The sequence below is a fragment of the Peromyscus californicus genome, unplaced genomic scaffold, assembly GCF_007827085.1.
Source record: "Peromyscus californicus insignis strain IS unplaced genomic scaffold, ASM782708v3 Scaffold_21__1_contigs__length_65335640, whole genome shotgun sequence".
NCBI classification, from domain to species: Eukaryota; Metazoa; Chordata; class Mammalia; order Rodentia; family Cricetidae; genus Peromyscus; species Peromyscus californicus.
In genome coordinates this window covers 32,550,732-32,576,998 of record NW_026294514.1, presented here as the reverse complement: position 1 = coordinate 32,576,998, position 26,267 = coordinate 32,550,732, and the positions used below count along the sequence as shown (strand labels likewise).

The following is a 26,267-nucleotide window of genomic DNA, read 5'->3' as shown; positions in this document are numbered from 1 at the left end:
GACCCCCTATGAAAGGGTCATTGTCCCCCAAAGGGGTCATGACCCCACAGGTTGAGAACTGCTGGTCTAGATCCTATTTATGCTCTAACTGGGAAAATAGGTTTTTCCTCTTTGGAGACGTTAGCTGCATTACAAGACACTCAAATCCTTCAGTGTTTGTACATTTTTCTCAAAACAGTTAACTGGAGGAAAATTTTCCCGAAAAGTATACAATGGGAAGTAGTGTTTGAGATACGAACCACCGTCTCGGTATTAATATCCTGAGAGTGGTATTATGAAATAGCTTTGCAAAATGTCACCCCTGAGAAAAACTGGGCAAAGTGTACAGGGGTCTCCACCGCACACCTAAAACCATCTCAGTTAGCAACGTCAATGTGAAGACAGCGTGATCCAGGTGGACGCAGAGAACTCAGCGAGCTTTGCTTATCTGTCTTCACTCACACTTCTTCTAGTAGTTTCTCTAGCAGTTTCTTCCACGCCCCCCACCCCACCCCCCACCCCCACACAGCACTTGGTACACACACCAGGGTCTTGTGCACATGAGACAAGCACTCTACTCCCTAGCTACGATCCCAGGCCCTGATGCCCCCATCTGGAAAGCAGCTCTTGGATTTTTCAAATGGGGGTGGGGGTGGGGGTGTGCTGCTTCTCTCTGGATTGTCTTCTATCACCTCCCCACTAGACCCCATCTGAATTCTGCCTATCCACAGCCCACCCTCCCAGGCAAACTAAGCTGCAACCCTGTCATTACCGCCTCTGAAAGTCCCCTTGCATCTCTATATCCTATCTACACACATTTCTGAGCAATTGCTGTGTGTGGAATGACCCCCACTAGGCACAGAGGATACCCTGAGCTGGGAACCATGTGAAGCTGGTCTCTCTCTGCTGCTCTCTGGTGACATATCCTGAGGAGGGACAGAGGAAAAGTAGCAAGAAGCAAATAGGGAAGGGGGGAAAAAATCAAATCATCATGAGGTTTATGAAGAAACTGAGAGGGAAGGAAGTGACTTTAACTCAGTAGTCAAGAAAGGCTTCCCAGAGGAGGGGGTAAGATGTAACTTGTGACCTGCAGAATGAGTGGGCAGCCTCTCAGGAGCATTTGGGACAGAGGGAACAAGAAAAATGGGATTTGTAGACTGTCACGACTGTAGAGCAAGGGAAGGTTTTCTTTTTGTGTGTGTGATTGCATTTCTTCATTTGGGGTGGGGGTGGGGGGCAAACCTCCCATAGCATGTGTCCCTACAAGAGGAACTGTGAGAGAGAGAGAGAGAGAGAGAGAGAGAGAGAGAGAGAGAGAGAGAGAGAGAGAGAGAGAGAGAGAGAGAGAGAGAGAGTCTAGCATGGACACAGGCGCACCAGTGTGACTGCAGGGCGATCTGAGTTGCTCTTAACAGTGGGTGCAGTTTATTTCAGGGCCCTAGGGAGATTTACCGCCTTTCTTCCTCACAAGGGCCAAACGTGGGGCCTGCCGGGGAGGGTGTTGCACCAAAGGCAACAGAAATGACCATGAAAGTTGGGTCCCCACAAACCTGACTTGAGCAAAGGAGGCCTGAAGAAGGCAGAAAGGGAGACCCAGGTGATCCACCATGGAGCAGGACAACCATCTGTTGCTGACCTCGGGTCTGCAGCCGTTTCCTACTCCAAAGGTCTCATGAGCAGAAGGTGCAGGTTCAGAAGACCTGGATTCCCAGAGCTTTGCGTGTGCCTCGTGCCGTCACCACAAGCAAGTGCCCAGTTCTCTGGATGCCCTTGCTTGTCATGTACCTAGGAGCCCCACAGCTAGCCCATCCTCTGAGCAGGCATAAGTTGGCTCTGGGGCACCTGAAGGAAGGACCTGTTCCAGACCTCCAAGTCCTGGCACGGTTATCCCCATCACCTGCAGGATTGTACGTTGTCGCGGGGCGCCCCTTCTCTCTCTAAGTCCCAGGGACACACCACTGGTTTCGGTGTCGCCCACTCGCTCCCCCACATGCCCATCTGGACGACCCACGTGCGGCTCGACCCCGGGGTTGGCGCCGCACCTCGGGCGGGGCGCGTCTGGCCGGCGCTTTCGGGGGACCAGGACACCGCCCCCCACCCCCCGCGCCTCCTCGAGGGGGCAGCATCCGGCCGCCGCGGGTCCGGCAGGGGGGGGGGGGGACGTCCTGGAGTCCCCTGCGGTGGAGGGACGCTGCGGCCGGCTGCCACACAAAGGCGGCGGCGGCGGCGGCGGCGGGAAGGCGGGGCGGGGCGGGCCGGGGGCGGGGGAGGCAGGAAGGGGCGGGGGCGGCGGCGGCGGCGGCGGCGATAAAGCCCCCGCGCAGCCCGGCCGGCTAGTGCTGTGGTTGCACGGGAGCGCGGGCTGCACGCGTCCCCGCCGCCTGTCCGCCCCCCCGCGCCCCTGCGCTGTCCTCCCTCCGGGCTCCGACCGCCACCTGGGGATCTAAGCGAGGACGGGTGAGTACCGGCTGCGCGGTCCCCGCCGCTGGGAGGGGAGCCGGGGACCGTCCCCGGGGCTGCGCCGCGACCGGGCGCCGGGGCGGGAACTTTCTCGGGCCGCCGGGGCCACTGCTGCGAGCGCGCCGGGCGCCCGCGTCCCTATCCCCGAGGGCTGGGGCGCCCAGGTGTGCCCGAGATTGAGGGAGCCGCTCGCCGAGCTCGGCGTGGCTGCGGTGGGTCCTGGAGGGCTGCAAACCGTGACCCTGAACCTGAGGCGTCGGGCCACTCAGGGGTATCACCGACCCCGCACTTTGCTTGTGAGCGCCCGGGACAGGGACCAGGAGACCCACTCTCACTGGTTACCTTTGCCTCAGCAGCGTGGAGGTGAGCAGCGATTTAGGGGAGAGCTTTTGCACCGGCCTTTGCAACAGGCTTATCCATACTATGCAGTAGCAGCTCTTTGCTATTTATTATTTATTTCCATCAACTGTAGACCAGGGTATTGCGAGGCCGCTGAGTGACTCCAGGTAAGGTGAAAGTACTCAGAAATCCTGGGCGGAATTCGGTATTTAATTTGCCCCCAAGATGAGCAGAGGGAAAGCTGCTATTACATAAGACAGCACTCCACCTTCAGGTATTAGAGAAGGTACTGTTGAGGATTTTTAGTGTTTTAATGAACAAAACAGAATCTCCGCGTGTCTCTCTTGAGAAATCTCCAAACGCGGCTGGATCTTGCTTTGACTACTTTGCAAAGAACGTTCTTATATTTAGCGTCAACATAAAAAGGTGTTTGAAGGTTTGACTTTCTCTTTCAAGCTAGGAAGCAGTTTACTTCTCTGAACTGTTCTGGAACAATTGATCTGATAGTTTTGTGCCGTGGGAGATTTTGTATCGGAGTGGGAACAGAGATAACTGGGAGAAATGGCAGCTTTACTGATTTGTGTATCTAAAGCACACTTAGAAATTGAAGGTCCTTTCAACACTTTCTGTGGCTCTAAAGCGGGAATTATACGCTGTTTGCAACATTTAAGCAAAACATTCTCAAGAGACATTCGACCAATAATGCTCCCATCAACTCTCGAGTTTTGACTGTTTTTCAAAATAGTGTTTGAACATTTCGTTCAGGGAAGGGTGATGCCTGAAGGTCATGAGACGATGTCATCTTTCTTTTCTGGAGATCCCCAACAGAATCTATGCAGGAACTGCCCCCCCCCCCCCCCATGAACTTGACATATTAGCACAATTTTGAAAAGACAGAAATGACTGACTCTCCAAAGGGTGTTAATTTTCACCTTCACACATAGATGATTTGACAGTGGTCGGAGATGGCTGAAGATGGTGGAATTGGAAGCGAGATGATGACCTGACCAGGCTCCTGGTCCCGTTCCATGTTGCTGCCTTCTTGTAGCAGTCCTCTCCCACATGGTTGGGGACTTTGGCCATTTCTTCCTCCTGTGGTGGTGATGCTGCAGGCTCAATTCCAGGGCCATCTCAAGTCCAGTGGTTTCCACCCACTCAATTCACTCAGTCCTCTAAACAAGTTCGAGACTGGCCCTCACCTGCAGGTGCTCCGCCTCTGTCAGAAACCCCGACGTCTGCCGGGCATAGTAGTATATGCTCAAAATCCCAGCCCCTGGGAGGCTGAAACAGCATTGCTGTGAGCCTGATCTACATAGTGAGCTCCGGGTCAGCCAGGGCTCATAGAAAGACCTGTCTCAAAAACAACTGGAGTTCGCAGGCACACACACACACACAAACACACACACACACACACACACACACACACACACACACACACACACACACAAACACTCCATTATCTTAAAACCATAAGCTCCTCCTACTTCCCCAGGCTACCATTGGGAGTTTTCAACACAAAGGGTTTTCGGGGGGGGGGGCTTCCATGCTTCAGGTTCTACAGGTGACCTAATGACCCTGTAGAACTGAGACCATGCTCCTGAAGAAGTAAAGGCCACCAGACTTGTCCCATGTGTTACCTCTGTGCCACCCTATAAGCATTTCCATATTTACCCACCCGTCTGCTCAGTCTCCCCAGGCCTGTGTGTGCCTTACGTTTTTCTTTCGACATTTTCCACCTTTGCTAAATATAGCAGGTCCTCGCATTCCTGGGATTATCATTCTTACAGGGGGAGAAAAACAGACAGAAAAGCATACCTATGGTAAATACTGTGGGGTAGAATGGCAGAGAAAATAATCAAGTTGAACTGGGAATTTGCAGAAGAGGAGAGAAAAGGCTCCTTGTGTCAGTGAGTAATGTCTCCAGCTGTGTCATGAATCCCAAGCCTCCCTCTGCTGAGGAATCTTACCCCTCTCTCTTACGGTCTGTTCATTCTCTTGCTTCTGTTTATTCTCTTGCTATGAACCCTATTGTCCTTCAGCAGGAATTTTGCAATGCTCTAACTTCCCCTGTTCTGGCCTTTTTACCTTTCCCTGGTGGTCACCAGATTCTTAAATTGCCACTTCCCAGTTTCTCTTCTTCTCAGGCCCTGCAAGTGTCCCCAGAACAGAAGAGCCTATGATTTCCTGTATGAGCCGTCTCCTGGGTGCCCAGCTGGCCTCTGCCATCTCCTGGGTGCCCAGCTGGCCTCTGGCATTTGACACCAGGCACTTTCTTCCATGCCTTTCTCCAGCTTTCCTCCCTCCCATCATCTCTTCTCCTTCCTGCGGTTTCCCAATACCCTGCCTCTCCCTCATGAACGCTATCCGTAGAGTCTTTGGCTGAAACATTTTCCCAGTTTCACTTGTCACCATTATGAAGTGAGTCCCAGGTTGCCGTCCGAGCTAAGAGCATTCTCTTATATTTCTACTAGTTGCCAGCTTGGAGATCTGAGACTGACTTTATGTGTTTGCTTGTTGTATGCAGGTATACATGTATGCGTTTACATGCAAGCGCTGTTCATCTTGTTTTTGTTGGTTTTGTGTTGAGATAGGGTTTCTCACTGGCTTGGAGCTCCACAGCAGACCAGGCTAGCTGATGAGCCTGAGAGATCCTCTTGTCTCCGCTTTCTCAGCCCTGGGATTACAAGTACACACCATGCTCTTTATTTTTTTAATATTGGTCTGAGGATTGAGCTCACATACCTACCTGTACCTGTGCTTGGGTGGCAGGCGCTTTATCATCTAAGCCAGTGGTTCTCAACCTTCCTAATGCTGCGCCCTTTTAATAATACCTGGAGAAAGGCATGGAAGAAAGTGCCTCATGTTGTGGTGGCCCCGTTTGTTACTACCTCATAACTGTAGTTTTGCTACTGTTGTGGATCGTAATGTAAATATCTGCTATGTAGGATATCTGATATGCGACCCACAGGTTGAGAACCGCTGATCTAACGAAGTTATTGATCTCATCAGCCCTGACTTTAGCTTTTATGCCCACCTCATATGTTCCTCATTAGCCAAAGTTTTTATTTTTTTTTCTTAATGGCTATATAATTCCCCAAGGTATACAAGCGTGAGCCTCCAGTAATGCCTAATTTCTGCATATCCTGCTCTGACCAGTCACAGTCCCGTTGCTTCTCTGTGCTGTGTGAGCCCATGAGCCTCCAATCTATTTGCTTGCCTCTGTTTTCTCTTTGTGTGTAGAAATGACAAGATGGTGCCCAGTGCACCGCTTTTAGCTGGCCGACATATATTGACCTGGGTGAAATGTACAGAAAAATTAGCAATGTTTAGATTAGTTCTGGAGATTAGTACTTGGAGATAACCTTGGATTTATTGCTTCCCTTGAAAGGCAGAAGGCGTGGAGCATCATGAGGCTTACGTTCAATGTAGAAACCCTCGGTGGGTGCTAAGCCCCTTGCACTTGTCCATGATGGAGGTTAGCTGCTTTCTGGTCCCTGTGGACCTGTGACCCCTCATTGACATCAGCTCTGTGGCTTTAGAGTTAGTAACTGTGGGCTGGGGCAGCTGTCGGCAGCCTGGGAGTCCTGGCGGCTTACTGCAAGTTGCCTGCACCGAGAGCTCTGCCTCCTATCTGTCTGTCTGTCTCAGATCTCTGCAGGCTCCCTTCACCTGCCTGCATCCCTCCTGACATAATCCAGTACCTCCCTCTTGGTGTGGAGTTAACCACCACTCTGGAGGGGCAGGTGTAGAGTCAGGAGATTCTTCGGATTGGGAGGTGACTGCTCAGTGGTCCTTCTGCAAGGTTGTCCCTGAGCATCTCAGAATGCTTTCGCTGTGGCTCATACAGAATTCTGGTATTACCTTACCTGTGTCCAGACTCCACATACTTCACCCTTTTCTCAACTCCACGTACCTTCACACACACACACACACACACACACACACACACACACACACACACGCACGCACGCACGCGCGCCAATAGAACATAGGGTTTGGTCAACTCACACCCCAGGCAGCAGTAGTAAGGAGACTGTAAGTATGAAGGCACAGTCCCAGAGATATGTAGTTCCCAAAGTCAGGCAGACCTTCCACTGTCCCACCCAGAGCCTGTGTCTATGGTGCTCAGGGAACATTCCATAACACATCAGGAACTCACCAGGCTGGTGGCTGTCTAGTGACCTGACCACATCTGTGCTCTCTTCTACCCTTCCTGCCTCCCTGCCGTGTCCTCTTCTGGAAGGTTGTTTCTTCTACACTGACTGGGCTCCATGGGGCCCACATACCAGGATGCTGCACTGTATCTCCCTGCCTCCGTCTTGTGGTACCTTTGCCTACAATTCCCTTCTTCCATGCTCACTCTGGATAATTTCACCTTTTTCCAAACCCAGGTCTAGTTATCTTCTGTCCAAAGCCATTCCTGATAATCACTGCTTCCAGCCTTTGGTCACACACATGCACATGTGGTATACACACACACACCACACACACACACACACACACACACACACACAGTGCGTACACACCTCTGTGGTGGCAGCTGCCACCTTATAGTCAAATGCTTTACCTGCCTTTGTTTTAATTTTGTTGGCAAGCTAATGTGTGAACTAAACTGTCACCATTTTTTCGTAAGTCTGGTTCATATTCTGTGTGGAAAAGGAGCTGTATTTCAGGCTCAAAGGGGAACTCTTTAAAAGATAACCTCAACTTCAGGTTATGGTACTTCTACTTTTAATATACGTTTTCATTCTTCTCTGTGTGGACAGGTGGATATGTATGTGAACTTTAGTGTGTGATGGCCAGAGGACAACCTCAGATGTTTCTTCAGTGGTAGCCACCTTGCTCTTTGAGAGTCTGGAACTCACCAATTAGGCAAGGCTGCCTGGCCAGAGAACCCTGGGGATCCATCCTCTTGTCTCTGCTCCCCTAACTGGGATTCCAAGTATATACCACCATGCCTGACATTTTTTTTTTAAGTATGTGCTCTGGGGATTGAACTTGGGTTCTTGTGCTTGCTTGGCGAGCACTCCTGTTTTCACTTTTTTTTAAAAAAAAAAATGTTCTGAGCGACCGCATGTTTTGAGGTAGAACATTAGGAAACGAAAGCAGTACAAAAATGCTTCTCTGCCTGTGACCACTTGGAGGATCCCCCTGACCTTTCTCAGCCTACTGCTGTCTTCCTTGAGGTCCTCTGGCTGGGCTGCACTTTGCCTCTCATGGCTTGTGTAAGGAGGGATGATGCATTGTGGACCATAGTGCACTTCTGCTCGCCTTGGTGATGATGGTGTGTACCTTCTTAGTGACATTGTTTTTCCTGTTTGTCTCTTTTGTCATGGTGCTGACTCTCTTCAGCCAAATTTGGTGAAAAGGACCCTGGACTGAAGAGGATCTGGGCTGTGCTACTGACAGTCTAACCATGTGGAACTCGGTTTCCCTTTGTATACAGTGGATATCACAGAAATAAATGACATTCACGGTTTCTTATTAAATGTCTTATAGATTTAAAAAAAATCTATAACTTCTTGGCTTTCCTTTCTAATCTAGCTTTCTCATAAATATCAAATCTAGATGACTTTTTTCCTTGAGTGCATTATTCTGTGCTTACATACCACGACGTTCCCGTCCATCTCTTTCTTTTATAATCCTGTGAAGTCATTTAGCATTAGAACGTAGAAATAGCACCCTGGGCCAAGGAGAAGATTTAGTTGATGTTTCTACTCGGAGGCAGTTATGAAATTGTTAAATGAATTAGGACCCTATGCTTGGATCTTCTTTGTGAGCCCGTTCCCCATATATAAATGTTCTCAGTCTTCACTTCCAAACCATCTTTCTTCATGAATAGATTGCATGCCTGAGGTGGAAATCAATGTTGGTTAAAAAAAAAATATCCTTGGGAACTAAATGGAGTCAAGCACAGTAAACTGCATCTTAAGGTTCTTTCTTATCGGTATGTTCACAATTTATCTAAGGATGCTGAAAGCTTACTACTATTTTATGATTCTTTAGAGAACCACCATCTTCTACTGAGTAGGCTGCGTCTTTTACATAGTCCACAAGACTTTGCTTTATTTTGCTGTTTGATTTCTAGGTTTGGATTTAAGCCCAGGCTGGAGAAGTCAGCATCCCTACTGAATGCCTTTTTTTTTTTTTTTTGCATGGGGGTGGGGGTGCGGGGCAAGAATGGCCACCAAGCCTGAGCAATCTCCTCTTTTGTGGTACTGTTGGTGTATTTTGATAAACATATCCTCCATTTCATGTCTGGATCTCTCTCAAGGTTGGGTAGACATCCTAGTTCATGATCATATCAGGAACACCCAGACCCATGCTACTGTTTGACCTTGTACTCAACCTCTCCTTCAGAAGATAAAATAGGAATCCACTGTGCCATTCTCCTCTTATCAACTGATCCTTAGAAGAAAGAAAATGTGGACAAAATTTTAACGTTAAAACTCTCTCTCACTCTCGCTCTTTGTCTCTTTCTCTCTCTCTGAAAAAGCTGCAGGCATCTCTTGTTGTGGCTGTAAACCTTGGTAGATACACTTGGTTTTTATACCTTTGCCGCCTCCATGCTCCCCGACAGCACCAAATGAGGGTTTTGGTTACTTAAGGAATTTCTCTTGAGAGTATACCAAACATAGCATCAGGACCCCGCCACCCTTCTGCCCATCCCCCTCTGTAGAATGCCAACACATCTAGCTATAGGAAAAAATAACCACCTGTTTTTATAGGCAAAATCCTGAAAATAGGTATGGGTAGGTATGCGTTTATAGCAAACACAAAACTCACTTGGGTTGAGTAAGGTGCAGCTGGGACGTAACTCTGTGTGTGGCCAAAGGCTTGTCCATCCTGAGTTCGAGCCCTAGCAAACCACCAGACAAGAGATTTAAAAGCATGTAAAAGGCAAGTGACACCTTCCTTCCAGAAGGGAACCCTAGGAATAATAGAGATGCTTGCTGATAGCATTTGGTTTTTTTTGTTAGTTTAGTTTTTATTTGTTTATTTGTTTTCCTTCATATTCTGAATACAGATCTACCTGAGAAGTTCCTTTATTGAGGATTTGGTCTCTGTTTGGATCATATAAAAAGCTATTTACACCTGCGTTACCTTTTCCTTACAGTGCGAAACCCTAATCAAAACAACCCCAGCAGAAATGTGTTCCATAAGGAGCTCTTGCCTTTCGCTTGCTGACCCTTAGATCTGGCTCTGAAATGGAAAGCAGAGACTCAGGGCCTCGAGGTTCACCTCTTCCCTTTGGTCTCTTGACACATCTTCTCTCTTCCTTTCCTCGAAGACCATGACTGCAACTAGCTCCAGGCTTATCTCCCTAGAGCACCATGATAAAGAGGGAAGGAGCTTTCTTGCCAATGCCAGTGGAGGGGCGGGGAACACTGGGAGGAAATCTGATTGGCTCAGTTCTGGTCACTTGCCTTTGTCTGCACCAATGGTTGCAGTTATTAAGAATGGGGCTTTTATGAGTGGTTGGATCTGGTCAAGTGTTCGATGATGTGGGTCATGCTGGGGTAAGGTGTGCTAAGCACATAAATTATCTTCAGGTGACAGAGACTCCTCGTGTGCTCCTTGAACTTGCTGCCTACCTCTGGAATAGGAGCTAATAGCTCTTCTACCCATACAGTTGTGAAAGAAGAGTGGAAAAGCCAGCGTGCCCATGGTTATACAGCCTGTTTATCATGACGGAGTTAGGTCTAAGTTTGTGAACTGTGAGCTGGCAGCACAGATCACCAAGACTTCCATCACTCCTCAGCAGTGTTTATGTCTTCTCAAAAAGAAAAATCTTCCGAATCCCACCCTTCCTTCCAAGTCACTGCCTTTTCCGTAGGGCATGATAGCCCAAGTTCATGAGGGAGGAGTAAGCCGACACTTTTATGTTGTTTGAAGAAGTAACGTGTTTACTTTTGTTAACATTTGGCCTCCCAGTTTGGTCCTTAGACATACCTCCCCCCCCCCCCCCCCCCCCCCCGCAACTGGAGTCTAAAATTAGTGCTGACCTTTGGATGGAGAATGCATTTCACACAGTCCGAAGAACCAACGTAGACTGAGCTGGATAAAATTCCACAGAACCAAGAGTGAGTGTAACCTGATTTTTAAATTCAACTCTATTTGGGATTTAACTTTTCTTTTTGTGAAGTTTATACTTTATTCGAAACTTGTCACTTCTATATAGCAGAGATTTCCCCTCCTCCCTTCCTCTGCTCCTTCTCCTCCTGGTCCTCATCTTCCTCCTCCTCTAGATTTGGAGCCTCATAGACTTTGGTTTGAATCTAGATCCCATCAGTTGCAAGCGGGAGAACATAACCAGGTTTCTAAGGTTTCCTAAGGCTCAGCTTTGTCTGTGAGTTGAGCATGAAGGTAAACACCTCTTGAGTATTGTGGGCATAGAGTGGAGAGTGTATCTTAGGTAGAGGTTGTACATAGTGGTAGGAATAGAGTCTATCAGGACAAGAGGTGGCCATGGTCATAGTTCTGGATTGTCTTTGCCATAGTGATATAGGTGATGTTTGGCTTCCCCAAGATTTCTATTCTGTGTGTCTCAGACCTGGTGAGTTGCTCTGTGTATTGGTACCCTTTATAGTCAGTCTCCCATCCCGTGACACTGAATAGGCAACACTCACTGAGATCAGCCTCAAGTCAACAGAAGTGTCTTCCTCTATTTCTCCCTACTTTGTTGAGGTGAGGTCTCTCGCTGAACCTGACTGTGGCTCTTTTTGCTAGCCAGTTTGCCCCAGGGATGCTGTATGTGCATCCTGAGTGAATGCTGAGATTGCACATGGACTCCCTCTCCCAAGACTTTGAAGAGAGTCCTGGGCATCTGAACTCTGGTCCTCACACTTCTGTGGCAAACACTTTACCCAGGACCATGTCCCCCAACTCAGAAATGACTGCTTTAAAGATAGGCTGAATGCATTTGGAACACTTGTCCATTTAAGTATGATTGGATTCCCTAATTATACAAGAATTCTAAGAATGTTTAACTTGCAAGTATTCCCAGGTCAGACATGTATTTTCTGCTGTAGTTGATAGAGTTGTCTTAGGATTTTCCTGGAACTTAGCATTTGAGACGTAATACAATGCTCTGAGTATGTGCCTGCACCTGAGCTGGTGCTGACAATGGAGATTTGATGTGGTGGATAACTTAATTATAAAAGGGCTTCCTTTCTAAAGACGTGGATTTTCTTTCTGAAATTAACTCCCTAAGAGATTGACATCACTTTCTGCCAAATCTAGGTTAGTTTCTTAATATGACATGTGAGTTAAGATAGCCATTTAGAAGATTGGCCAAAGATGCTCAGATGTGCATAATAAACCTGTTCTTGTGCAACAGGGTGGTAAACTCTGAATTTCAAAGTGCTGATCGTATAAATGTTAATTAATTCAGCATAGTCAAAGGGCTGAAAACACAGTTGTTCCTACAGGTATGCGTCGCTTATTTGACTAAAATTTCTTTGCGCGAGGTAAGTCCACATTTTGCGTGTATGATGGTTAGGTTATGTTTTCCTGCCCCTCCTTTCTTGTCTGGTCGTAGGTGTCTTATCTGGCCTGTGAGGATCCACATCCTGTCTTGGCCTTCTGCGTTCCTTTTACTGTACCTGGTATAGAGGAGCTGAAAAGAAGCTCCAAGGCAAAGAAGGAATTGAAAAATTACAGGTAATCCGTATGTCAATTGCTGTTAAGCACATTTTATACTCGATTTTGATGAGTCTTAGCAACACTTATAGTAAGGGGAGTGGGTCATAGCTTACAGTGAGAAATCATGAGACACAGGTGTGCGGAGCAACTCGCTCAGACGCTCATGGATGGGAGAGAGTCTGGAACCACGGGTCCCCATGGAGGAAACTTTTTGTTCTGAATCACTGTTTTCAGTGCCCGAGCAATAAGGCAAGACAGCTCAGATAAAAAGGTCATGACCTTGATGGGCAGGGAATCACCTTGGGAGTCAGAGGGACTTGGTTTTAAAACCCAACTCCATCTGCATTTGCTGTGTGTAGCCAATGTCAACTGTTCACTTGGCTGTGCTCCATTTCCACAGGTGGGAAGTACACATGGTGAGGGTTTTTCCTCTTTCTTAGAGAGGGATCGATAGTGTCTGTCCCATTTCACACCGAAGGAGCTAGAAAATGCAGGGACTTCTATCCATGTCGTGGTCAGAGCTGTGACAGAGCTCCCCCTTCCTGATTACTGTTACCTGTTGCTCTCAGGATGTCAAATCTGGGTACAGTTTTGCAACAGGCTGCCCTGCCTCCCCCTACCCCTGACTGGACCCTTTACTTGTGGGCTATCCTATCCATTCCCTAGAAATGTGTGGCCAACTCATGTCTCCTCCTGTCTGGATTCACTCCCATCATCCTGATGAAGACGCTGTCTTGGGTGTGGAAGACATTCTACAAATTGGCTCTTGATGGGTGTGCCCCTCTCATAACATCCAGAAATTGAATGACGGTCCTGTCATCGGGGTGAAATTCAATTTGAGAGCTGGGTTTTGAGCGCCTACTCAGTAATAGTTACCTGGAGGCACTCAGGTATAGAGACAGGACAGGCGTCACCTTGGAGATTCTCATCCACTTATGTTGAGAGCATGTCTACGTTCAAGATAACCTAGCACAGTGGCATCCCACAGTGGTAGAAGGGCAGCAACCCCAGAGTGCTCTAGATCAGTGGTTCTCAACCTTCCTCCTGCTGCAACCCTTCACAGTTCCTCACGTTGTGGTGACCCCCAACCACAAAATTATTTTTTGTTGCTTCTTCTTAGTAACTGTAATTTTGCTACTGCTCTGAATCATAATGTAAATATCCAGTATGTAGGATATCTGATATGTGTCCCTTGTGAAAGGGTTGTTCAACCCCCACAAGGGCTGTGACCCACAGGTTGAGAACAGCTTCTTTAGAGGGTACAAAAGCAACAGTTGAAGGGGCTGGGAGATGACTCAGTAGTAAAGTGTTTGCTGCATGAGTCCAAGAACCTGAGTCCGGATTCCCCAGTGTTCATGTAAAATCTGCAGTGTGTGTCTATCGTCCCAGAATTGGGGAGGCAAATAGGAAGATCCTTGGGGCTAGCTGGAAATGATTAAGGTCCAGGTTCAATAAGAGACTCTGTGCTAAAAAAATCAGATTGCAAGCAATAGAGGAAGACACCTGACATTGCACAGCTACATACATACTCATGTACACCACACGGACACTCACAAATGCCCAGGCTCAAAAGTGACAATCAGGTTTCCATGGAGTCGTTTTGCTCTTTATCATCTTGCACTGACATGATCAGTAAGTAGTCCTTCACCAGACCGGACTTGATCTTATGACCTCCATCCTGCCCCTAGTTGTATCAGGAATCTTAAACGTTCTTATTAATAAAATCAAACCTGAGCCAGGTATTGGGGTGAACTGGAAGATCAGAGAACCAGAACAAGCCACAACTAACCTCACCTGGCCAACTTCTCAGCTGATCTTGTTTCCTCAGACTGGAAGCCTCTGTGTCCTCATATCCGAATGGCTCTCAGCTGAACTGTGCTGCTCAAAAGCCTGAAAGCTTAACCAGCCAAATGCTTAACCAAATGCTTCTAGTTTCTGGTCTCCACGCCTTATATATTTTTCTGTTTTTGCCATCACTCCCTGGGATTAAAGGCTCACTTTCTGGGATTAAAGGCGTGTGTCACCATGCCTGGCCGTTTCCAGTGTGGCTTGAACTCATGGAGATCCAGAGGGATTTCTGTCTCTGGAATGCTAGGATTAAAGGTGTGAGTGCCACCATTTTCTAGCCTTTGTCTCTAGTGGCTGTTCTGTCTCTGACCCCAGATAAGTTTATTAGGGTGCACAATATTTTGGGGAACACAATACCACCACACCTAGTCCTTCACCAGGTCAGTCATTAGCTGCCATCATTAATGACACTAATGAGGTATTGGACAGGTTAGACTGGCTGGTGGTCAGTGTGGCTTGGATGGCTGAGAAGGCTACACTGGAGTCTCTCCCTCCTATATCTCTTGTAAAAGGAATCTAAAAAAGTAGTCTGTGATCTTGAGAGGCAGAGAAGCCACTGATGTCCTGATGAGCCATGGGCTGGGAAGATCTTGCCAAATCCTCCAAGTGGTCTGCAGCAGCTTGTGGTTCTGTAGGTGAGGGTCCCAGACTCCCCACTGAAAAATACAGGCAAGTGACAGGATTTCCTCTGTGACATGTGGACAGTGATAGCCAGTTCTTAGGCAGCTGGCTGGGGGGCCGCATGTGAAACCTGTCATGCAGAGAAATGATTTAAATGTGACAAGGATATCTGGGAGGTAATCTATGCACAGGTGAAGGGTGGGGACATAGCTGATGAATGTGGGTGTCTTGATGCCCTGTGGGTAATAGTCTTTGTTTCTTTGACTTGTATGTCCACGAAATTCCATTTGCCATAAACTTTGGTTTTTTTATTGATTTGTTTCAGCCAAGAATTGTTGGTTTGGCTCTCTGTGGCTGACTACAGGTAGACAACTCCCTTACAGAGGAGAAATTAGCTTGCACACAAAAGATGAAAGTTTTAGTGGGTGCCTTTGGAAAGTGTGACCCCGTTGTTCATAGGAAGCTTGCACTTCCATTCAGTATGCATGGTTACAAGAGCAGGTGCACGTGGAACTGTGTGCACACTCAGAAGGATTGCATGATGGGCCAGGCCTGGGAACAGCATCTATCCTCTCCCCTCTTTTTGCTAAGTATTCAGTCTGAAGTTCACTGGCACCTTCAGCATAGGCCGAGAAATGTCATTTGGCTCTGGGACTGGAATGATGAGGAAATGGATTAGCTGAGATCCTTCTTGGATTACTTGGTTGCTATTGCTGTGATAAAACACCATGGCCCAAACATCTTGGGAGGACAGGGTTTATTTCAGCTTATACTTCCAGGTAACAGTCCATCACATCCCTGAGGGCAGGAACTGAAACAGGACAGGAACCTGGAAGCAGGATGATGCAGAGACCATGGATGAGTGTTGCTTACTGGCTTGCTCCCCATGGCTTGCTCAGTCTGCTTTTCTTACATCACCCAGCACCACCTGCCCAGAGGTGGTCCCACCCACAATGGGCTGGGCTCTCCTCCATCAATCACTAGTTAAGAAAATGCCCTACAGGCTTGTCTGCAGGCTAATATTATGGAGGCATTTTCTCAATTGGAGTCCCCTTCTCTCTGATGACACCAGCCTGTGTCAAGTTGACATAGGATTAGCCAGCACAGCTGAGGCCCTGTCTACTGTCAAAGGAAAAGACTACTAAAGGTCGCTTTATAACATCAACACAGTCAGTCATCGGCCCTAGGGGTCATAGATAATTATATTTTTGCCTCTGAGGGCAATTGTACTGATGTTCCCTCAGAGGCTTCTCATAGCAACCAAGCCAATAATTCAGGGTCCATGTCTATGACATGTCACTTGGTCAGGAGATGCAGTGCCTGGGAACATAGTTGGGAACTACAGAAATGATAGCAGATACTGAAGGATGACGGAGGAGAGGCCAAAATAAAATGCTTCTTGGAAGATGGGAGTGGAAAGAAAAGTGCTATTTCTAGCTCACAGTACATGTGAGCTCATGTCTTAGTCAAAGTTTGTTTAGTCTGGTTAACCCAAACTGGTGAGGGTAGTGAGGATCTTCCTACTGAGAAGACTGGAAGTTTGCATGATAGTCATCCGTCCTTGGGAGTTAGGAGTCCATTAATGGAATAGTACGACCCTTTTCTTGAACAGTGTGGAGAGAGGTGTTGGGTGTACTGGAAATTCAGCTCTGAATCTGGGATAGCTAGGAGGGAAAGTCAGGCCAAGCTTCGAAGTGGCATTTTCTGGAAGAAGCACTGGTAATGTCAGCCTTGAGGGAGACATACCTTACATGTTCCCTTATATCTATCTCTCTGGCTGTGTGACATGGTCGGGTTAGATATCATCTGCACATCTCATGTGTGAGGTGACATGTCAACAAGGCTGTGTCCTTGATAGGAACTATGTAAGTCTCCAGTGAAACCACCCACTTTCTACATTGTTGCCGATTATCATCTTTCTTTCTTAAATTTTTTGTTTGTTTTTTGGAGGTTTTTTTTTTTGTTTTTGTTTTTGTTTTTTTTAATCAAGGCAGGGTTTCTCTGTTTAGCTTTGGAGCCTATCCTGGAACTCACTCTGTAGACCAGGCTAGCCTTGAACTCACAGAGATCCACCTGCCTCTGCATCCCGAGTGTTGGGATTAAAGGCATGCGCCACCGCACCCAGCTTGGATATCATCCTTCTTTAGACACGTAACTATGAGGAGAAGCCCAGCCAGCCTGCCCACCCTTCCCATTCCCTGGTGCACCATCTATTCCAGAAGTTAGATAAATGGAGAAAGTGAACTTTAAATTCTTGGTTTGTTGGTTTGTTTGTTTGTTTTATTTAGAAACCTTGCTCTTCTGCCTTAGCTTGGATCTGGCAGAGAGAAGTGGTCAATCCTGTGAGGAAAAGCTCTCAGATTTATGTCAGCACTTCTCACCACAGCAGTTCTCGGAAGTCGAGGGTGGATGAAAGGGGTTAGCACTCAGTATAGAGCAGGGAAACTGAGTCACTGAGCAGGTATGGGGTCTATGAAAGCAGGCAGAGATGAGGCTTCTGGTCCCACGTTTGTGTTGAGTGAATGTAGACATCTTATAGGAAATAGCTAACTGTCCCTCTTGTTGCCTCTCTCCTAGACGCCTTCAGAAGGTGTCAGCATCTACTCTAGCAAGGGAGCTTGAGGCAAACCGAGGGAGGAGACTGAGTTTGAAACCATGCTTCCTATTACTTCAGGCGGTTTCTAAGCTTTGAAGAATTATTTTGGTTTCATGGTGAGGATGACTTGTAAATATAGAATTATTTTTTCTATTGCTGTGATAAAACACTATGACCAGAGTCAACTTACAGAAGAAAGTGTTTACTTGGGCCTTACAGTTTCTGAGGGTTAGGAGCCCATGAGGGGGAGCTAAGGCATGCCAGTACAGAGAGCTTATAGCTCACAAGCAGCAGGCAGAGAGGGCAAGACTGGGAATGAGAGGGAAAGGCAAGTCTTTTGAAACCTCATGTCCTGCTCCCAGTGACACACCTCCTCCAACAAGCCCACACTTCCTAACCCTTCCCAAACAGTTCCACCAACTGGAGGAACCAAGCATTCAAATATATGCGCCTGTGGGGCCCATTCTCACTTAAACCACCACAAGCATAGCCTCCCCCCATGCTTCTTACCCTTCTCTTCTTTCCTCTATTCTGATTTATGTGTTCACACATTCTTTGTAACGAAAGACTTGGAATCAAGAGGCTAAGTCTCTCCCTGACCCCTTGTAGTAAGTACCAGGTCAAACCCAGTCAGTGCCTTTCACACACAGGGCAAGCACTTTATCACTGAGCTATATCCTCAGACCCACAGGAACCTCTTCCCTTTGCTCATCCTCTTTCTTTATTGAGAAGTATTTCCAGATTCTCGTCTTTGAACACATATGTGTTTATTTATGTATTAGTTGATTTTGGAAGGTGGCTCGTAGAGTTTGTTCCCACTGACTTTTATGTTTATAATGCTTTCTTAGCAGCTAGTTTTGCTTACTATATAACTCACGAGAAAGTTCTGCTTAGGAAGTTTGGCTGTACCAAACCTGGGTGGGTGGGCAGGAGACTTGGTTATGAGAACAACCCCCGCAAAAAAGGAGACTAAATATCACGGGGTCACATCAGTGGGTGCCATAGCTTACCTTACGGTAGCCATAGCAGTCATAATAACAAATGCAAAACACTGGCTCCCTGTTTCCTGGTGGAATCCATTTTTTTTGTTTGTTTGTTTGTTTTGTTTGTTTTTCGAGACAGGGTTTCTCTGTGCAGCTTTGCACCTTTCCTGGATCTCGCTCCGTAGACCAGGCTGGCCTCGAACTTACAAAGATCCGCCTGCCTCTGCCTCCCAAGTGCTGGGATTAAAGGCATGTGCCACCACCACTCGGCTGGAATCCATTTTAAATGTGATGTCTTCAATGAATTTCAAGAACTTTTTCTTTAACCCTGAATATTTAGTTTCTACATCTGTTTGGGAACATGGATGTCTTACAAATCTGATTTAGTTACATGGATCTTTTCTTCTCCCTCTCTCTCTCTCAGCTTCTGTACCACAGGCTCAGCTTTTGGTTATGTCTCTTGGGATTGCCTCGGGAGAAAAGATAATAAATACTGTCTGGTGCCAGGGGAGTAGGAAAAAGCATACAGTGAGGGATCAAATGGTACTACATTTTCCTTGCGTGTCAGAAAAATTGGCTGCTCAGATGACATTTCCTCCTGGGGTCCACAGCGTGAAATGTGGAATAAAAGCTCAGAGTTTGTCAGGATGCTTAGTGTCGTTAAAGTTTGAGAGACTAACAGTGACCAATTCCACAGACAGATGATGGATAAACAGAGTTCTCTGGCTGAATAGTGTACTCCATGGTATGATGGTTCAGAGGCAGAGGCAGGAGGATCTCCATAAATTTAAGGTCAGCCCAACCTATTACTGAACTGCAGACAAGTCAGGACCATTTAGCTCAAAAATTCACAACCAAACTGACGCAAAACAACAAGTCTTGAGTGATGGGTAAGGTTGTGCCAATTGCCTGGTGTGGTGGTGCATGCCTTTAGTTTCAGCACAGAGGTGGGTGGGTCTGTAAGATCATCTGGATATACTTAGCAAATTCCAGGATAGCCAAGGCTACATTTAAAAAAAAAAAAAAAAAAAAAAAACTGTGTAAGTTCGTGGCCCAATTCATAGTAGTAAAACCCTGAGGTAGCTCCATGTAGACTGTTTCCTAGCCAGTAGGCACAGGGAGTTAGCTCATCAAACGCTGCACACAACTCTATCCCTTTCATTCTTATGCGTAACTATAGATAATGTAAGAGCCTCACCCCCGGGGACAGTTATTGAAATTTCTAGGTTGTGAGTTCTTTCTTCCTAATTTCATTTCTTATTTTATAGACCAAAGGTGAGGGTTCAAAGTGTGACAGGAACTTTCATGCCCTCGGTAGATGTATATTTGATGCCCCCGTGTTTCCCAGCTTTCGAGTCTAATGATTTTTGTTCTGTGCTGGTAGTTATTGGATATTAGTTGCTACCACTGTTGGCCCCGAATGGCTGTTAAGGGGAGCAATGCCTTCCCCTCCTGCTCTCATGGTCTCCTACTTACTTACTATGTGGTGGGACACTAATAATCAAACCATTTATAAAGGCAAGTAGCTGCCCCCCCCTCGTTAGCCTGATCTCTTGTTACTGTAAGTCACTTTCTGTCTTGTTTCTTTGTCCTTTAAGGATGCCTGCCATTCATCCATCCTGAAGGTTCTTGGTGTGGGACCTCAATAACAGCTTTGTTAACTTGGGAAATGCACAGGCTCCTTCGAAACCCGCTAAGCTCTCAGAAATGGAAGGTGGTCACACATGTCCTTACTCCCTTCTCCCAAATAGCGTATTTTAAATCCCCAGCCTCTGTCTTCATCCCCAGTGGGTATTACTGTCAAGCACCCTGATCTGGAATGTCCGAGGGGCTCTTGTATCTCGAATCATACAGTTCTGGGCACTCTTGAGAACTCAGCTGTGCCTCCTTGGTGGGTATGTTCTTAAGGCTGGTGCCTTCTTCCTGCTAGGCATCCTGGCATCCTACTGCCATTTTGAGTTTTCTTCTCTAGGTTACTTCTCACAGGTTTGAACCAGTCAAGTCTGTGGAGTGTTTGTTTTCTCCAGAAAAAGAGCCCCGTTCAAGCCATTGTTTTTAAAAGTCACTTGGAGCCTTCAAAACCTCCATTCATTAATTCACAGTGCTAAAATTTAGGAGTGGCTGGGGCTTCAGGCAAACTATATTGAATTAAATGTGTAGAGCACTTTAAGACAGCATTTGATTGTACATTTAAAATAGGCAATGCAAATTGAAATTCCTCCTGGGTGCTTTAAGTCATGCATTATATGTGCGGTATTTTCAATTAGCTACAGAAAAAAAAATCCTTCAGTACGGCTCTATTTTTACAGCTGGGAATTGCTCAGGGAACACAATCGACTATTTTATATATGTAAGATTTATTTAAATGACTTGTGGGGCATTTTTGCAATTTAACCAATAATTGAAAATATTGTTGCAGGGTGGCAGGTAAAGCGAGGAAGTCGTTTTGCATTCCAGGAGAGGTGCTATGAGCCCAATAGTGCCTTAGTTAGAGTGGCTGGATGGGGGCGGGGGGTTGTGGCAGCAGAGACTTGGTCCTTCAAATTTCACACCTAGCTTTGGCCCCACCGTAGAGAGGAGAATGATTGGCTGTGAGGTGGTACTTCCAATGAGAACTTCCAACTCTAAAGTTTTATCCATTTTCTCCTTTTTTTTCTTTCTTCTTCTTTTTTTTTTTAAATGGGTCAAACACAAATTAAAAGTCCAATGGGATAGAAGGAGCTATGACTCATTCTCTGAGTGCTGCCCTACCCTTTCCCATTGTTCATCATCATCTCACTTCAGACATCACCCGGAATATTGATGCAGAAAGCAAGTTGATGCCCTCCGGGTGGACTAACCCATACATACCTCCATGGTTGTTCCATAAGCATGACTGGGGCGGGATGGTTAATAACAAATACTCCTACTGAAATAAATGATGTTTTAAGTGGTTGTTCAGCCACACTGTACTGAAACCCATCATTATTCTGCTCAAACAATGAATATAGATTAATTAGGCATTTTGTGCCCAGAAGGGGAATGGTATCCGTTTATTTCTAACCTTTATAATAATAACTGCCAGCCAGGGTCCATCTTCCCTCTGTCTTCCGGGATGTCTGCTAATGTCTCTAGGCATGTAGTTATCACAACTGGGCGGAGGATGCAGTAAGCATCTTTTGGGTAAAGATGCCGCTTAACAATTTGTAATGCACAGCCCCTTACAACCAAGAATCATCCAGCCCAGCATGTGAAGAGTGCCAAGCACTTTTCAAATATGTTAGACTGTATGAAATGACCCATGGTGCACCATTGAATTAAGTTGGTCTTTAGAGGCCTGGCTACTTCTTTAATGCCTTGTTTGTATGTTGAACGCCTGGGTATCCATGTGTCATCCTGGATGCTAGGGTCCAGTGATGGACAGGGCAGATAAAGGAACCGAGGGGAGACAGGACGATAGATGTTTCATTTGGGAAGAACTTTAACGTGGAAGCCTGATGCTGAAAAGAAGCCAGCAGGTTTGGGATATCTGGAGACAGCAATGCTGCTCGATCTCGGCCAGATAATGATGTAGAGGCTGCAGGATGGACTCGCAGCTGCTAACAAGAATATTGGAAAACCATGGGAGAGTTTGGCGCAGATCTTTTGCAAAAGAGCATGGTCAGCTCTCCTTCTCCGCAGTCAGAGAGCAGAGTGGGTAGTGATTTGGGTACAGGAAGTCAGTGCTGCCTTGCAGAGAAGTTGGTGACTTAGACTGGGAACAAGGAGATGGGGAGGAGAGATGAGGTGTATTCAAGAGGGAGAATGGGTTTGGTGATGAGTCTACTATGACAAAGGAAAAGATAGCTCCCAGACTCTTGGCTTGGATTCTAGGATGGGGAGGAGGTGGTGGGTGGTGCCAGTTATTAAGCCAAGTTTGGTGCTTAGGGCTGGCCCCTCCCCCTTCCTAGTATAGCCATGAAAATTGCTAAGGGAATATCATGCAGGAAAACTGTGGGTTGGGGTCCACTTACAGACACTTAAGGCTTTCCTCCCAGATTGCCTGTTCTTCTGGGGTCACCCTAATAGGCTTTTTAGAAGTGTGATACCGCATTATTTGTAAGTGGTCTCTTTGTGGGTCGTTGCCAAGCATTTCCTGTTCCATGTTATTCTATCCACCTAAACAAACAAAATGGCTCTGAGAGTCAGCTTAAAATCCAGACGGCTGCCGTTAAATCTCATGACCCCTGAGACAGAGTTTGTCTGGTTGCACTACACTCAAACCTTCCAAAATTGCTTGAGTTTAATCGCACCCTGCCTCAATTTCGAAATGGTAGGAAAACACTCCGTATTCATAAGCTTGGGAACCTTGGAGAAAACACGATGCCCGTTTCCCAAGCTGACATGGTGCTCCTCAGTCATTTCTAAACCTGTCCTGGGGTCTGTTGATGGAGCAGTGCAGCATGCTGGTGCCCTGGGGAAGACACAGGCCTATATGTTATCTTCTCTAGCGATCTGTGCCCAGATGCAAAGATCCTGTAATGTCATATCCTAGACCTTTGAATCTCCCCTACATTGAGGAAACATAGGAAATGGGTCAGCAAGTCAGGCAAGTCAATAAGTAAGGCAACGTTCTTTTTGTTTGCAGGAATCAGTTTGAGTCTTTCGTACTTGAAGTTAAGGTGGTCTGTAGTGGAGACTCTCAGAGAATGAGGTCATCATCTCTGCCCATGATGGTCATGGTGGTAAACAGTAGTGATGGCAGAAGCTAGCATTGATAGAGGCCTTAAGAACTGGCCTACGCTGGAGAGATGGATCAACAGGGAAGTGTACAGGCTGCTCTTCCTGAGAACCTGATTCGATGCCCAGCACCTGCATGGTGGCTCACAACCATCTGTAACTCCAAGTTTCAGAGGATCCAGTGTCTTCTTGGCTTCTGAGAGTACCAGGCACCCCAGTGGAACATAGATTATGCATGCAGGCAGAACACCCATCCAGATAAAATAAAAATAAACCCTCACTCTCTTTAAAAAAACAAAAACTAAAAGAACTAGCCTTCAAACCCATGACGCATTGTGTTTCTTAGTAGCTACAATACCTCATACACCTTTACCAGGTCTATACAAAGGTGGTGCTTCACATAACAATGGAGAAAGAGTGCAGCCAGCAAGTTGATATGTGCAGTCTGCTCCCTCATTCATACTGTACCAGTTTCCTGTGGGAAATTGTCATATTTTCTCCTAGCTTTTTTCATTCATTTTATGGATATGTGTGTGTGTGCGCGCGTGCGTGCGGATACTGTACCAGTTTCCTGTGGTAAATACTTGTATTTTCTTCTAGTTTTTTTCATTCTTTCTTATGTGTATGTGTATGTGTGCACGCGTGCGCAGAGGTCAACCTTAGGTGCCATTCCTCAGCAGCTACTCACCTTGTCTTTTGAGACAGGGTCTCTTTCTAGCCTGGGGCTCACTACATGGGCTGGGCTGACTGGAGGGCCAGAGAGCCCCAGCAGAAGTCTGAATCTTTAAACCAGACCCCCGCCCCCCTGCCAGCACTGTATGATTACATGCCCACACCATCATACCCAGCTTTTTTTGTTTTGTTTTTTGTTTTTTCGAGACGGGGGTTTCTCTGTGTAGCTTTGGGCCTTTCCTGGAACTCACTCTGTAGCCCAGGCTGGCCTCGAACTCACAGAGATCCGCCTGCCTCTGCCTCCCGAGTGCTGGGATTGAAGGCATGAGCCACCACCGCGCGGCCATACCCAGCTTTTTACATGGATGCCAGGGATCAAGGGAAGACTCAGTTCTTCATGTTTGAGCAGCAAGTAATTTCACCAACCGAGCCATCCCCCCGGCCACTTTACAGGATCTTTTCTGAAGAACAAAAGGTTTCCATTTTTATCCATTTTTCTTGTTTATTAGTTTTACCTTTTTGGACATGGATGCTTTTAGTGTGAATGAAATCTGAGAAAGACTGGGAGTTGGGGTCCTGCCTCTTATAATGTGCGGTGACTGATGACTGTGAACAGGCAGTGGAGGAAGGTAGACACAGGCTTGAGAGGCGCTCTCTAATTTGGGTTCTGGGGTAGGGTTTCCTGCTCCAGGGTCACCTGTGCCTCGCAAGACTGTGAGGTGGTATTTGGCATGAAACGAGCAGAAACAAAGTCATCAGAGGCATTTTACCCTCCAGACCGTCTTAATGAATGACTTTCTGACCTCTCCCCCTGCTCCCTGGACTAGTTACATACAGCTCATTCTCCAGTCTCCACTGGGGAGGGTGGGGCTTTCCTCAGACTGCTACAGGCCCTCTCTGTGTGGGTGCGCCTGGCTTCCTTGGCTGTACAGCCCACTTGCTTTCAGAGCATTTGTGCCAAAGATAGGTAAAAATGAATTCAAGAGGTTTGATGATGGTTTGATTAAAAGTCTTCTCTGAAGCAGGGCCTACCAACCCCTGTGTTCTGTTGACAGATTGGACCATGTCGTTCCTCATCGTTGGGGGCTTTTTGTGACACTCAGTGTCCCTGGCTTCTCACGGGGATGCCACAGCACTTTCCTCCCTACCCTGATATGTTTCTAAAAAACACAAATGGCTTTAGAGATGATGTCCAAGGGTCCCAGACCACTTGGGTTGAGAACCCTGAGGGGAGATTTTAATGATCCTGATTTGATCAGCGATTTGATATGCATGTTGAAACAGCAGATGCACCTCATTAGTACCATTATCATATGCTAATAAAAAGTGCTCGCACCAAGGCCTGGTTCTCAGCAATGAGCCCAGCATACTCACTACCATAGTATTTGTGGAATAGAGGAGCGGATGGCTGTGCTTAATATCAAAAAACTCTTAGTGCTACCTGACTTTAGGGGAGCCAAGAGGCTTTGGCTGTGAAATTGAGCCTCAGCTGTTTCAGTCCCTCTCCACATGGTCGAATGTGGGTTTCCTTGCCCACCACCTCCACTGACAGAAACAGGATCACAGGGCCTTCAGGTTCCTGCCTGATTAAAACCCACATCCTCTGTTAGTGCTATCAAAGCTGGGTCTCACGGCTCAGAAAAAGCATCTCTGTGCTTTGCAGGGCTCGGATGTCAGCTACCCATTCACTGGTCCGCTAAAGAAGGCATCCTTCCTCGTGAAGATGGAAACCCCTCCCCCCACCCCCGCCCCCACACACCCCTTCGCTTTTTAGGGTAATTTGACACGGAGTCATCTTGAGACCTAATTCAGAACTTATTTGTCGAGTAGTCTGGCTTTCCTGGCTAGACAGACAAGTCCCCTCAGATGAAGGAGGGGGTAGAGTTGGGGTGGGGCTCAGAGTTGCTTAGCTCAGCGGGTCCCCGAGAGAAGTGGTTCAGAGAGTGCCAGGGAATAAGTACAGAGGTGTGAAACGTAGCACAGGGTGTGTGTGAACGTTTTGGTGCTTCTCTACCTACTCCGTTGGCGGTTCCGTTTCCCAAATGATAGTCCCAACATGAATGATAGAGTAGCTTTGGTTTAGCAAAAGCAAGCAGCTGTGGGGAGAGAGCTAACAGTGGGAAAGAGGACAGACCAAGGACAGAAGATGTGATGCCATCCGGCTTCCTGCTGCTGCTCTTCGGGAGACTTTAGGGAAATAACTGCCCATTGACTCAGCCTGGTATTATCCCCTCCCCATGCTTCTTGCTGGAAGCAGCGGCTCATTAGAATGCCTGTATCCCTGCTTCCAGCCTCAGAGTTCCTCCACAGGCTGTGGCAAACTGGAGCTGACACATTGGATGAGGTGAACTGCCAGGCTGAAGCTGTAATTGCTGGTCATAAGCCTTCTCTTCTAGGATGCACAGAAGTAATTGGCTGGATTCTTT

At 47.0% G+C, this 26,267-nt stretch overlaps 1 protein-coding gene across 2 annotated transcripts in view; it reads left to right on the top strand.

Moving 5' to 3' along the window:
• Window positions 1–2,272: 2,272 nt before the first annotated feature.
• Serpine2 (serpin family E member 2) overlaps window positions 2,273–26,267 on the top strand; it is a 63,893-nt gene continuing 39,898 nt past the window's right edge. Inside the window, exons 1-2 of one of the 2 annotated variants that reach the window (XM_052749993.1) lie at window positions 2,321–2,436; window positions 12,320–12,441. The gene's annotated coding sequence lies outside the window, so the exon portion shown is untranslated. Of the gene's footprint in view, window positions 2,437–12,319; window positions 12,442–26,267 lie in introns of both variants that reach the window. The other variant, XM_052749992.1, reaches the window with a different exon arrangement.